Below are 15073 nucleotides of genomic sequence, written 5' to 3'. Positions count from 1 at the left end.
TTTCCAGTTTTTATTTATTTTTCAAGTTTTTACAGACTTTTTGCCCATTATCAGAGTAAGCTTTATTGAAAAACAATGGAAAGCGGATTTTTCTACTGAAAAAAAAAGAGTCGTTAAAATGAAAATTATGTATCGATAGAATAAACAGACAAACATTCCCTCAATCTGATCAGCTCTAGTTTTAAGTATTTTTCGGAAAAAACGCCATAAAAATGGAAGCATGAAACGACGAAAAATATGTCGTTATATCCGAAGTCGTTGCGTTTTCATCAACGTTATAAGCAAGGTCATTAACATTATTCTCCAAGAGCATCAGCCTGGACCACAAATCGTTGATTCTTCGCAGGGATGTTGTTACAACCGATTTCGTTGTAACCAAATTTTTCCTGTCTACTATCAGTATTTGTGCATCAATTTGGTAACTTATGTACCCTTGATTATGCGTTCGACTCACATAAATAATTTAATTATTAAATACAGTACCGGTCAATTTAATCCATTAAGATTTCATTTAAAATCTTTAAATCCCGCATAAATAACTTATGAAGGAAAGACTTTCTTCTCTTGTGGCGTGTCTCCAGTGGTGTATACTGATAGCACGCTTGCCCAATTTGCAAGAGGACTGGGTTCGATTCCCGGCGGAGACCAGTGGACTTTTCTTTCTGAGATAACACCTCGGCATAATATCCACAAAAAAAGTCCTTCCTTCGTACATTGGGCTGAGAAAAGCAATAAATATTTAATACTAATCACAGTATAACTCCCTCCTTTTCATCCACAAATATTTTATATATAATTATGATTTTAATCATTACCTTATCCATAAAATGTTTATATGGGAATTTCTCTCACAGAAATTCTAATAATTTCTTTAATTATCAGTAGCCAATCAGTTTTTAACGAAATAAATAGAGATTCAACCCTTTTTTTCACCACTTTTCAAATTCTTGACCAAGTTTCATATATATATATGATAACGCCGGTTACTGAAATGACATATTTGAGAAGTTTAAAAAAAGTGAGCATTAATTCGGCATGTTTTTATTTGTAATTATTGCAACTTTCTAGTTTATTTACTTTGCAATTAATATAAATTGATCAACTTAATTTTTAAAAATAGTTAGTAATTATGATTTTAGGAAATATTATGTAACTTGTGTCCAAAAAATATAATTGGGAAAAGTACTTTTTTCTTTATTTAAAAGAAATTATCTCTGTTCATGGTCTATAAATTCCTATAAATGTTCATTAGATACAAAAATTTCCATGAAAATTACTTGAAAAAAAAAATTAAACAAAGCGTTGCGCAAACGCAGTGTCAGTCAAAAATAGTTTAAAGATATATTAGTCGTTAGCTATTCTTACTAACTATTCATTTATTCCCAGGAATAATCTAGGAAAATAATCAGTACATACACGTGTAGTTCCAAAAGAAAGAAAGAGAGAGAGAGAAACACCATTTAATTAATCGAAGCTAGTTTCATGGAAGTCAGAAAAGTGTTAAGTAGTTATCGCTGAAAAGGCAACTGACGGCGAAATTCCTCCAATTCAGATAACGAGTTTCCAAGAAGGTCAGAATCGATGTTTACACTTTTGATCAACCTAGCAACAGTTTAGTGATAAAAGTACCCAACTTAATAGCTACGGATTAACTCGATTTCGTTTCATCCCTTGAGGGAATTTCGTGTCAAGCCTTCGACTTCACCTCTATCAATACTCCTCACACTATTCTTATCATGCTTACATCTTGTACATGCATTTTTTGGGTTAAAAATGGGAAACCAAGGACATTTGGTAATAGTACTTACATTGTGCAAGTCAAAAAATTATACGATTTCACTCAGTCTCAATCATTAGGCATAAAAAACAACATGATCTTGGTTTAGCATCAATTGGACTGAAGAGAAATCGGTGTGTTAGTTTCATTCTTCGAATCCGAATTACGTGAATTTTTTTGTATCAAAATTAACTTCTTCACCATCCTGGATGTAACAAAACGTCCAAAATGCAGTGGAATAAATTCAAACAAGTTATTTGTGTTTTCTCTCTTCTCTCTTCACTACCGTAACCCTATTATCCACGGAATATTTTTCTTTTTCTCCTTTCTTTCCATATACTCCTATTAATGGTTTTTTTCAACACACATAATGTATCTGTGTATTATATACATGTAAGAGCGAAAGAGAGCAGGTAGGGCGAGGGTGAAAAGAGGACACTAAAAAAATATATATTCTCTACCTGTTATTTATGTTACACTTTTTACATTTATATTTTTTGTCTTTTCCCCTTCCTTTTCCTAACATGCTGATTATGTTAAGACGAGGTTACCAGATTTATCCCTGATTTGTTAGATAGAGATAATCCAAATTTCTTGCTAAACGCTTATACGTGGAGCTGTCAAAAATATTTTTATACCATATTTAAACTAGTAAGTACCATATTCTCTCGCATTCACCGGCATTTCGTAAAAATCGGGGAACATAGGGTTTTGCATGGAGTCTGGTCTATTCCTGCATGATGGGAAAAGAGATGTTCAACAAGCATCAAATATCCATTCAAATGACTGATAAAAATTTGTATAAGGAACTGAATGTATAAACGAAGAATAAAATATTATCAATGAAATAAATAAGTTGATAGTTTTCCCTGTAGCAAACTTGTTTTGTCCATGAATTTCATAACGATAATGAAAATTGAGTATTTCTTTATTGCTTTAATTAATTTGATTAGGTCCAACTTAATAAGAAATGTTGTCAAGGATTGCAAAAATAATTCGCACTCTATTTATGTTTTCCCTTGTGGCGCTGCTTGTCTTGTGCAATTTTTATATTTTTATCATGTTCTTTATGCCACACACTAGCTAGGCATTATCTAGTGTCTTCTTGTATTGGAGTTAAGTCTGGCTCCAACTATCGACCGAACATGTTCTAAAAATCTCTCTCTCTTCTATTTCTTCTATTAAATAACTTGAAAGAAAAGGAGTCATGGCTTATTATGTTTCCAAAATCACGAGACATACACCAGCACCCGCGTCACTACACACTCAACTACTCTATGTGAACAAACATGCTTATTACCTGATACTTTTGATGTAACAAGATTTGCGGTAACAAAAGAAAGCCTTAAAACTCGAACTATTTAAATGTATGTATTCAGTTAAACAGAAAGGACCCTTAGAACCAGTCAACAAAGACGATTGAAATCAGCCAATTCCATTGATTCTTAGAATCCAGGTACTCAAAAATGCTCCTACATCTGTGATTCGAATTTTTCATCACATTACCTAATGCAAAAGATTACGGCAATAGTATTTTTTCTTTGAAAATTTTTTATGGTATTTGAAAGACAAAGCTACTAATGTATCGATATTTTTTATCGATTCCTCAGTGGCTTTGTTTTTTTAAATACCATGAAAATTGGCAAATTTAAATAAAATACCCCATTCCCTATCATTAGCCGGCATGACGGAGGAAACAGCGAGGAAGACCAGCATGCCCGGAATACGATAGTCTAGGGCATGCCAAGAAATTCGAGTCACATGGTTTCCGGAAAATTCTTCCGAAAAATCTATTGAATTGCATGATTTGAACTGATTTGTCTTTTAAATTCTATCTTCCGTTGTGTTTTGTGAACTACGCTGGAGAGAGTAAGTACGACATGTTTGCTTTAGCTATTATAAATCTTGGTTTATTGTAAATGTAGAATACTAAGAACACTCATTCTCTCGCAAATTAGATGGGCTACATAGAAAAACTATTAGACATCTAAGTACTTCTCTATTCTTTGGTCATTGTTTAAGGTACCCGACTGTAATGAACACGTTAATTTGGAAGAGAATATTGATCAATTTATCAAAGCACTGTTTATCGTGATCTCAAAACAAGCCTTGTTTTGTTTATATGATGCTTAGAATTAACAGTGATATTTTTGACATTTTGAACTTGAGTTTGAAACGCGATTTCTAAAAATCTATTCATTGCATCTTTAATAACTTTAATGTGATAATTTGTTATTTATTGTGATTATGAACCAGGATCTAAGGGCTATGATCTATATATATATATAAAATTGATTTTCTGTGTGTGCGTGTGTTTTCTCTATACAAATACCCCTGTGTCAGGAAAGTTTTCTGACAAGGGCAAACCGGGTATCGAACACGCGACACCTCTAATAAACCTCCTTTGATACTTTAGGCGAGTATCTTATCGACCTGGGCTACCGCGCCAAGGAGGTAAAAAGTGATAAATTTATCAAACTTACCGAGACGATTGGTAAGTATGCATAATAATCAATTTATCACATTTACCGTAACATATATAGGACTACAAGATTCCTCTTACTGTTTTCTTCATCCTTCTTCAGTTAAAAGAAATAAAGACAATGGGAAAATACGTGAAATAACATTAACGGTCACCATAAAATCCAGTGTGCACTACCCTCATGAAAAGAAAACAGAGAAATTGTACTTGAGGATGACAGCCAACTAAGAAACGATCAGAGGGCGTACAATGCAACGTCTATGAATTTTCCTTCTTATAAATAATCTTCATCCTCACTTAGATGTTCCGGTCACTGAGAGGTCAAGCGAAAAAAATGTAGGAAGAAAAGCATCACAAGGAAAAGTCCTTTCTAAGGCCATCTGGTGTGATTCACTGTATTCTGTTTTCCTGTATGTTTCTTCTCTTCCAGTTCATGTTCTTGCTTATTCCTTTCTTTATGGCCAGTAACCGAGAAAACCTTCAAAAAAAAGTACAGACAAGTCCAAAGGATAAGCTGGCTTATGTATCATTAATACTTTTTTTTTCGGGATCTTTTTATATGTACCGAAATGAAATAAAATAATGTTCCTTGTTATTCGTTTTTATTCACGTGTAAGAAACTTATTCAACACGTTATATTATATTAATCCACAAGGAAAGGTTTATACTAAATATTTCTCGTACTGTACGCTGAGTGGTAACTTTATCATGAGCTATAGTGTCACACTGTTACCGCTACAGTGCCAGACAAGTATAAAAAGTAAAAACTTAGTGGGGACCCATAGAGCTAGTATCAGTGAAACCCTCGCATTTGTGAAATGGTCAAGAGATGCTGCAGTTGAAATGTTCAAATACTGAACTCATGGAAAGAACCGAAACTCAATGCAACTTGTGTTCGTTACACTTAGGGAACGCTGTGGAGGACTTAGTCTCTATGCGTGAAAGACTATTATTAAACCCCTCATGCAGCTCGTCCATATTCCTCTACGGAACTTCTAACGAATTGGTATAAGTCGGAATGTGCACGTACATGTAGTGAACCTACTATGAAGTTTGTTTCCGTGAAATGATTGTTATGTTGATCGCAGGTAAATTTATATTGACGATTGGTTCCTTTTCTCAGAATATATCCATCTCTATGATCCCATATTACTTTATGATACGTCAAGATATAACCTTAGCGTTTCAAGAACCAAAACTAATCGTTTATTGAAGTTCATCGTTTTCTTCCACAAAATGACATTTGAGGTAAAAATGTTAAGGTACTTTGCTGTCCATATCAAGCAAATTTCTTCAAATGAGTAAAATCTGGTTTTCTTCAACTTACAGCTTTGGTTTCCGAAGTCTTCTTGATTAGATATTATCACAAAACTTTCGAATTTCTACTTGGTATTGTTTGCCGACTCCAATCGCTGTACCAAAGCACTATGTACTAGATAAATGCAATGATTTAATAATTGTACCGTTATTGGCCTGTTGCTCTCTGAGGAGAGACTTTTTAAACTGGGGGGAGATCGGCCCGCATTTGCTCCTCGACGTTAGGATTCGCAAGACGTAAGAGACTAAATAACGGTAACGATAAAACAGTGCAGTAAATTTCAGCACAAACGACCTATCAACATGTAGTAGAGTCCACGCCAATAAGAATCAACGCTGCATTAATGGCAGAAGGTCATAATAAAGTGATCACTCAGTGTAGGTATCAATGAAGTTGAAGAAAGTGCTAACCTCGTATCTATCAACTAAGACAAAGACAAAATTTGGTCGTTCTTGTTCTCTTCAACTGTTGCACCCTGGCAAGTTACAGTAAAAAGACCGATACAAATGAGTCGCCTTAGGAAAAAGTAATAAATAAAACCAGTTGTGGAAGTATGGTGCTTTGGTACAGCGATTGGAGTCGGCAAACAATACCAAGTAGAAATTCAAGAGTTCTGTGATAATATACAATCAAAAAGACTTCGGAAACCAAAGCTGTACGTTGAAGAAGGCGAGATTTTACTCACTTGAAGAAGTTTGCTTGATTTGGACAGCAGCGTACCTTAATATTTTTATCTCAAATGTCATTTTGCGGAAGAAAACAATGGTCTTCAATAAACGATTAGTTTTAGTTCTTGAAACGCTAAGGTTATCTCGACATATCATAAAGTAATATGGGATTATAGAGATGGATATATACTGAGAAAAGGAACCATTAGTCTCAATATAAATTTACCTGCGATCAACAATTTTTTATTTTTTACGTTTGCAGGAACCGTACTGACCTAGATTCTCGCCATCCGACATGACTCCAGACAACCTCGGCTAATGGAATTTCTAATACATTATGTCGTCATTGTATAAGTCGCTTAAGGGGTGTTACGTAATTTCAAATGAGAATGAATAACTCTTATTTAACTTTATTTCTTCCAGCAAACTTGTGATCTCGTGTGTCGCCTAATAAAGTTTTTCTTCTTAAAATTTGGAGAAAAAAAAGGTATTTGTTCTTTCATATCTGTTAACCCTACCACCCAGTGTAGTGTAAGCGCTAAAACAAAGAGAATATGTGACAAAGATAGTAACTGTGTTGAAACTGTCTAAAAGGGTCCCAAGCTGACATCTTCAGAAAGTTTTCAAAAAGTTACAACTGATTCTACTCATTGAAATATGTAGAAAAATCTGAAAAAATTCAATAAATTATTCAATGAATGCGCCACACAAAAAAAAATTAAATTTATTAACATTTTCAATGCCAATAGAGAGGCCAATAATGAATTTAGAAATCTCTCAACCCTCTAGAGTGTTAGAATGATGTCAGGCGATGTATCTGCCCAGTGTTATCTTTTTTTATAATTTTTTTGGATTTATTAATATTGTGTTCCACCGTTTTTAAGTGTTTCTGGGTGAGATAAATATAATAAATATTTTTTTTTCATAATGTTTTGAGGACGACACCTTCGGACCCCTTTCCTTGTTAGTGATGGGCACAGATTGGACCACTTTCCCCACTAGAATATTGAGTCGTAAACCATGTTGGAAAAAAATAACAGGTGCAGAGATAAACGTTTTCCACTATTGGCGACTATTCGTTCATGTTGGAATGTGCGTGTCCGTGTAGTGAAACTAATGTGAAGCTTGTTTCTGTGTAATGCTTGCTATAGTGCTGCTATCTGCCTCCTATTTTTCGAACTATGTGTGAAGTGTAATGATTGAAGGTTTTACTGATGTAGGCCTGTTGTTCGTTCTAACTACTATAGATTATATATGTTACGGTAAATGTAATAGATCCGGTCATTATTCATAATCATCGGTTACTATGTATAAACACCGCCATTTTGGTGTGTTTGATCATTTTTGCGTAATAATAGCATTTACCGGTAATAATACGCGCCATTTAGGGGGCCAGGTTTGGTGTTAACGTAATCATATATAACCAGCTCTTGTTAGTAATTATAATATATCATCGATGCATAACTTAAATTTACCGGTTATTTTGCTCTAACTTCAGTCTAGGATGATGAATTTGATCGGTGATGTTGATCATGTTTAAAAATGTTAATAAAATTGGGAATAAAGCTAACATTACGAGACATAATAATTTTTAAGTTCTTATCTTTATAACACTTATTTTAATTTAATTTTTGTGGCAAAATATGTGTAAAGCACCCCATCGCGTAAGGGAGCATCGGATAAATGGTGAATTTGAGTGATATTTACGCCTAAATGCTCCCATATTTATCATAATTATCAACTTCATTCGGGAATTATGCAATAAATTTGCCGAGACGATTGGTGATTACGCATAACAACTGGCGGTTATGGATAAGCATCGATTTATCATATTTACCGTAGCACATAAAGTATATCCAGAAGTTTCTTGCAATATTCGTCCATACCAAATGCAAGAAAATCTACAGTGGGGGTGGTCTCATAGAAAGAATCGAAAGAACAGTAATATAAAGTTTAATTTCATCTACAATAAATCTGATTGATGGAAATATCGGCAACCGAAGATTTTATACTAGTACATACCGTTAAAACTTTTCCAATAGACTTAATGAATACCCAGTAATTTATAATAAATTGTACATTTTATATTTTAATGTACTTTTCATCATTACACGCTGAAAACTGATTACAGTTTTTGAACAATTCAGAGTTTTCATTTCAAATCTTTTCTAAATGTTGTCATCAATTGTAATTCCAAATCTATCCTTGTTATTCGTCTATCTGAATCGTATATATATGCTAATGAAGAGAGATTTTCTGTAATGAAGATTTTCTCGGTTGCGTGGTGTGTTGTTTTATACCGATGACGGTACAAAATCTCTTCGAGACACGTTTATGACGAGACACTTCCTTTGGAAGAAGTCAAATGAATATTTATGAGATAGTAGTGAATATTAGATGAATATATACACTTCAAAGTGAGGACTGAGATAATATCAGAGTGAAGTTTTAGTATTTTCAGATTAGAGGGATCCCGTTTATTGCGAGTCTATTATGCGTGTGTTCGGTCTAAAAATATTCAATGCATATCATAACTTTAGCCGAAAGTCTTTATAAGTGATATTCGTCGTCAAATAATTAGTCGTATTTCATCTTTTATGAATATCATAATAACCAATTGCATAGACCATAAATGCGTTAAAAAAGAACCACCATTTTATGTAAAAATTCTGTACGTAAAATCATATTATTTATCATTTTATAGATATTTATGTGTTTCTCCTTTTCTATTTTTATTAAAGTATTGGTATAATTTTATCGAATTTATTTCAAATATAATTTTTTTCAATGCTTTGAGTTTTACAGTACATGAATTTATATACTGAGATTGGGCTTCGAATCCAAGTGATAAACTTTCTTCTTACTCGTGTGCATCGTTATTATAAAAGATCTCGTTATAATATCTTGGATCAAATATTCAGAAACTGGTAACTGTAAAACTGAAACAGATATCATTAAAAGCATAAGGTAGTATGTATGTCTTTATTTAGATATTAATGACAAATAAATATCCATAATGAATGTCTAATCATGTCTAGAATCATAAAACTTGTCATAGTTTCTCAAGACTTGGATTGAACATCATGTTTATAGTAATGAAAAATGTTTTAATGCATTTTTTTAGAATAGTTTTTTAGTGGGTTTTAACTAGTTTTTGTGAATTTTTGCCTAGTATTTGCGAGTTTTGATTTAGTTTTTGTTGGCTGTAACCTAATAATAGTGAAAGCTTACCTAATTTATTATGAGATGTTGACCAAATTTGTTGTAAGAATTTACCAATTTTTATAAGCGTTTCACTCAGTTTTCGAAACTACGCATATTTATCATGAACATGCAAACTTATCAAACAAGTATCTCTATGCATACCTTTCACTTGGAAGTGTGTAAATTCTTCTATTGTGGGCAGTGCAGCAAAATAAATGGTATGGGGGCACGAGCAACTACCTATCAATGTAAACATCAAGAATCTAAGAAAAAAGCTTCAGAAGTGTATGCAAAAGTAGGATAACAAACTCAACAACAACCCAATACCTACCAACCCCAGTCTATAAATAAAACATTAAAAACTAGTAGAATGAGGACAAAAAAAAGCTCTGGTACCATAACTTCACAAGTTTCTCACACAACGATTAGCCATTCGCTTCAATTTTCCGAGGACGGAGAATTGCTCTCTCTATAACTACATAAATTAAGAATTTTTTAAAATTATATTTAAAACTCACTGTCTCTATTTTAACAATGGCATTTTCATCATCACATTTCTGCAGCATTTAACGCAATTATAGCATAATGTGAGATTATGGTACCCAACGCGAGCGTTTATTCAAGTTAGGTAACTTTATTGGTGCTTCCTTATAGCGTCCCATTTGCCATCTTCTGGAATTAATGGAGAGTTTTCCTGGAAAACACTTAGAAATATATAGTTTTGTTAAATAACCCAGATATTAAAAAGAGAGAGAGAGAGAGAGAGAAACCCATCCCATGATTAAATTATATTTATCATGCTCATTCGCATGCATGTGAGATAATTTTTTTCCGGAGCCCTTACCCCAAACACTACGGCATTCATTATTATTTCGAAGGTACCAGACTGAGGGTGAGTTTTCAAGAAAAATGTGAAAATCACGGAATTCCTTAAAACACATCAGCATTCCATGATTAAACGAAAGAGTGCATTCGAGTTCTTGAAGACCCGTAAAGCCAAATAGCTTTCAAACATATCAGTTCCAGTAGTTTACGTTAATGTTCTTACTTCACACATTTATTATTGGGAGCAGTTTCATGTTGAAAGGTTTATAGGTATACCTTCAAAAAGCAATAACGAGAATTGCCGAATAATATTATGATAGGAAATCTCATGAGAAGACCGAAAACTGCTTTGAACGTTTTGAATTATCTCATGTCGAAATTCCAACTCATGTTTAAAAAATCGGTTTCTTTACAGTAAATACACGAGTATGGTAGAGTTACAATAGCTAGACTTCTACGTTTACTATATTTTTTGCCCGAAAGGATACTAGATGACCGGAACAATGACCCATTCTCAGCTGGCATGCTGCGATAAAACTACAAAGAAAAACATTTCTCTTTGATATAAGTGCATGAAACGTATTCAACTCAAAGCTTTTGCCCTCTTAACCGTTTCAATAACAAAGAAGTTGGGGTTTTTCCAGATATAAATACTTTATTACTTATTTATGAATTACTGAATAAATTTTGATAAGGAATACCAATAACAAATTTTTTTTGGATTTGATAAATGTTTTTGTTGTGCTATCTTCAACAAAAAAATTGAATCTAATATGTTTCAAAGAAGCCTTCAAGTTTGCGCAATTTTCCGGACAAAAATGTAAATGAAAAAAAAAAACTGAAATCATTGTTATTTACATGGCAATATGACTCTGGAACTTTAATTTTTTTAGAGTTCATAAATGTAAACATATTCTGAATCTTTTTGGCGTTCAAAAATTTCTATGTGTGTTTATGAAAGATATTCGTACTTTTTTTTTATTTATTTCGCTAATAATTTTGGAATTTGTTTGTATTTTTTGTCTTTTTACGGAAATAAAATGGTGATGCTTTGTTCAGAATTGACGAGAAAAGGGGCTTTTCTTAAATTATTTGAATATTACCTGTATTTTTTCTCCTAGAACGATTTCAAACGTGGCAAATATACAGGGTGGTGATAAAATTACTTTGCCAATGTACGAGTCCCTAGCAGTTTCAAAAATCAACGAATACTGATGAATATCGAGATATGTGTTTAAAAGTATGCGCTCAAGAATGAGTTGTATCCGCGTGTACGGTTACAGTAACAAAATTTCGAAAAATATTCAAATGACAATACTCACTTTTATGCATTGCAGAGTGATTGGTGTAGTGGAAAACCATAAATGGCGTTGGAACGGTACACGTGGCACCTTTAGGCCCTGACCGAGCCTCTAGCGCACCAATCTCCTTGCTGAGGTCTGCTTTCTTCATCTGCGTTCTGCGCCCGCATTTATGGTGCTACAGGTAGCGTTCCAACACCATTTACGTTTTATTGACATGTTGATCATTTTGCAATGCATAAAACGGGGTGTTGCTGTTCGAATTTTTCGAATTTGTTCCGTTGTGGCCGTAACCGCTAGAGCTAGGGTTTAGTATTTTCAACATCCTCGAGCAGATACTCTGAAACAAGTATATCTCGAATTTCATCCAAATTCGTAAATATTTGCGGCCACAATGGCCTCGTATATCGGAGATCAGCAGTTATTTTATGACCAACCTATATAATAGATAACAAACAATAGATATTAGTCACAAAAGAAAAATTGATACCGAGTGCAAAAAATCCATAACACACAAAGGAAAACATGAAGAAATGAAGATAGTTTCAGGGATCAATATGATAATAGACTTGATCTGGTAAGATAATGGTAGATATCCTGCTAGACACATTGGCACCTGTCGTTAATTAACGATCTTGGTCGTTTGTCGTCGAGTCAGCTAAAATATCCCGATCGATGTGGTAGAAGCATCCATTTTATGTTCTATCTCATTGTTTTCTCAGGCCATCAAATAAATGCACTGAGAAAAAAATATGTACATTTTTCCGAAACGACATTTTTTTTTTTTTTCAAATTGAAATGAATAACACCAAAACCAATTTCAGATATTCAATTAAAAGATTCGATTCTGCATATGATATTGAAAATATCTCGTATAATCTATCTCCGTAATTATATCAATAATGTTTTTCAATGTGAAAAAGCATTTATACACACGTACAAAAATCTGAAATTCTCAACGTGTGAAAGTACTGACCAATGCGAATGATAATAGCACAAATGTAATAACTACCCCTTATTACATTTTTCCCTAGAGATCGATTTAATTGATAAGTTCATACTTATCAAAAATACGGTAGAGAGAATGGTGAAGTGTATTTATGATGTTTAATACATTTCTTCTTGTGAATTTTATTGTAAATTCCATTCTGTACGTCGAAGTGTGTTTTAGTCTTTAATCTCTTGACTGTGACGCCCGAGTCCAATTCGGCAACAGAAAAACTTTGTATTTATGATAAAAAACGTTTTTTCAATAAAATCTGAATTGAGTTCGTTTATATTTTCTTATTCATATAATGCACAACAACGAACAAAGGAAAAAATATTTCCATTTCTTGTGCACTTTTTCTGAAATAAATTACACTGTAAAGAGGTTAATTACGCTAGGAGAAAGAATTTGTTAGTGGTTAAGCATAGAGGTTACAAAAGGACCTTTCATTTTTTATATTATACTTCAAGCTCATTAACAATATGGGATGAATATTTTAATTATGGTATTTTGTTCAGAGTTATACAACACAATGTGTGTGAGCTGAGGGTACCCCCATTTATCTAAGTCGACTCCTTAAATCCAAAATTCAGTAATCAAAAACTCAGCTCTAAAAAAAGCCATACGATAAGGGATTCTTCAAATTTTACAGCTATATCTTCGAAGAATGTTCTTTAGTGACTATTTGGATTTCTCAATTCAGAACAGAAGTACTTATGATTTAATAGATAGATAGATATATTCTATTTTTAAAATTAATTTCCTTTTTATTACCGACAAAAAATCGTAGAAAAAAACCATAAACTTTGAATATTTTGCATGCGAACGGAATATTTACATTAAGTAATGAACTTTTTTGGGTGAGTTGTGTGTGTGTAAGCCTTCATTCTCAAACCAATCTCAAGTTTAAAAAAAGAAGAAAGAAAATAAAGTTCTTCTCATCTCATTTCCCTATAATTTTATCTAATCTCATCATATACACGGCTTATTATCCCTCAAAAGGAAAAAGGAATTGCATTCTGCTTCCCCGTAATAAACTTCAGAAAAAAAATGCTATTCAAAATAATTGCCATAAAGATCGTGAAAAAAGTTTTCATAAAACATGCAATCAAAAAGAAATACATTATAGTGAATTCAAAAATTTCAAATAAAGAACATAGTACATACTTGAAACTCGACTACAACTTTATCAAACTGGAAACAATAAAAGAGATGCTATTTCATTCCCGAAAAATCAAATATAAAATGTAACTTACAATTTTACGGTGTATGTAGTCTTACGCGGAATGAGTCTAGAAATACTTCAGGGAACAACGCATTTTACGGTGCAATACACCGTAAAAATTTTGTGAGACATTTTGATGGAAAGTGAAAAGAGTTAAAAGAAAATTATTTTTGTTTTACCCAGTGAGTTTTACTCCTACCTACAAAGAAGTTCAATTTACTAGTCAGGAAATTGTTACGCGGGTTTCAAGAAATTCTATCCGTTTTTGCAAACTTCAATGTTTTTAAAAAAAAATTCGTAGTTTAAACAGATCAATATTTCATGTAAATCGGTACGTGTGAGACGCGATGTTTTCTTATAGTGGTTTTAAATCAAACTAACTTTAAGTTGAAAATTATATATAGTTAACATTTCCCTTTCAAACAATCGCTCTTATACATAAGTAATTATATTGACACAGAATAACTTTTTGGAAATCCTACAGCTTTACTTATAAACACAAAGAACTAAAATAGAGGTTTGAATACTTTAACTGACTTAATTTTTTTCTGCTAACATTTTGCTTTGGTTAATCTGAGAGTACAGGATACGCGAAAAAACCAGCTCTTCATTCCAGCATTTTTAGATTTTATCTTCTCTTGTAATAGTCAATAGACATTTCGAATGTCTAGAGGGAACTACGAATTGAAACAATGAGCCATTAAACCATATTTTTTGCTTGTAATCTGTTGATTGTATACTACTGCGTATCATCTTCAGAATTTTACTTTTCTGAGAATTTGCAATAGAAATAAATGGTCGAAAAACTAAGTCAAAAATAATAATAATTTTTCCAAAGATTACCGTGAAGATAGATGTGAGTTATAAAAAAAACTTTTTTTTTTTTCAAAAAAGTGTCAAACAAACCCTTCTATTCTCCTAGATTCCATGATTTATTGATGAAATGTACATTTGCGCATCACATGCCGATGAGGACTTAAACAATAGCACCCTTCCCCGCCCTCAAAAGTAGCATCATTTCCATCCGCGGATTATACGCTTTAGACGCTAAAAATGACGGTTATTTCCTGTGGTTTATAACCAGGGCATTATATATGAATACGAGGTGCATATGCGGTTTAATACTGGTTGTCCCCACCTGCTTGTATGTAGTTTTCCCAAATTCGTGGAGCGAACGCGAGTCCGTATCCTGTTTGAGAACGGTTTGTCGGTCTCCTCCGCCGAGAGCAGGCCGACATCCAATACGATACTTACATCCCAATGTCAACAATACAAATGACAATTT

The 15073-nt window shown here is 33.0% G+C and overlaps 1 protein-coding gene across 2 annotated transcripts in view; it reads right to left on the bottom strand.

The window, feature by feature from the left end:
• Positions 1 to 15073, bottom strand: part of LOC149076272 (putative G protein-coupled receptor AH9.1) — a 43517-nt gene that overhangs the window by 14688 nt on the left and 13756 nt on the right. The window contains exon 2 of one of the 2 annotated variants that reach the window (XM_089245516.1): positions 9612 to 9689. The exons of the other annotated variant lie outside the window; for it this stretch is intronic. The gene's annotated coding sequence lies outside the window, so the exon portion shown is untranslated. The remainder of the gene's footprint in view (positions 1 to 9611; positions 9690 to 15073) is intronic. 2 annotated transcript variants of the gene reach the window in all.

This window comes from Pholcus phalangioides, unplaced genomic scaffold (genome assembly GCF_987345545.1).
Source record: "Pholcus phalangioides strain wild (caught in Gottingen) unplaced genomic scaffold, Ppha-v1.0 ptg000015l_1, whole genome shotgun sequence".
Classification (NCBI taxonomy): domain Eukaryota; kingdom Metazoa; phylum Arthropoda; class Arachnida; order Araneae; family Pholcidae; genus Pholcus; species Pholcus phalangioides.
This window is presented reverse-complemented; position numbering and strand designations above follow the sequence as displayed.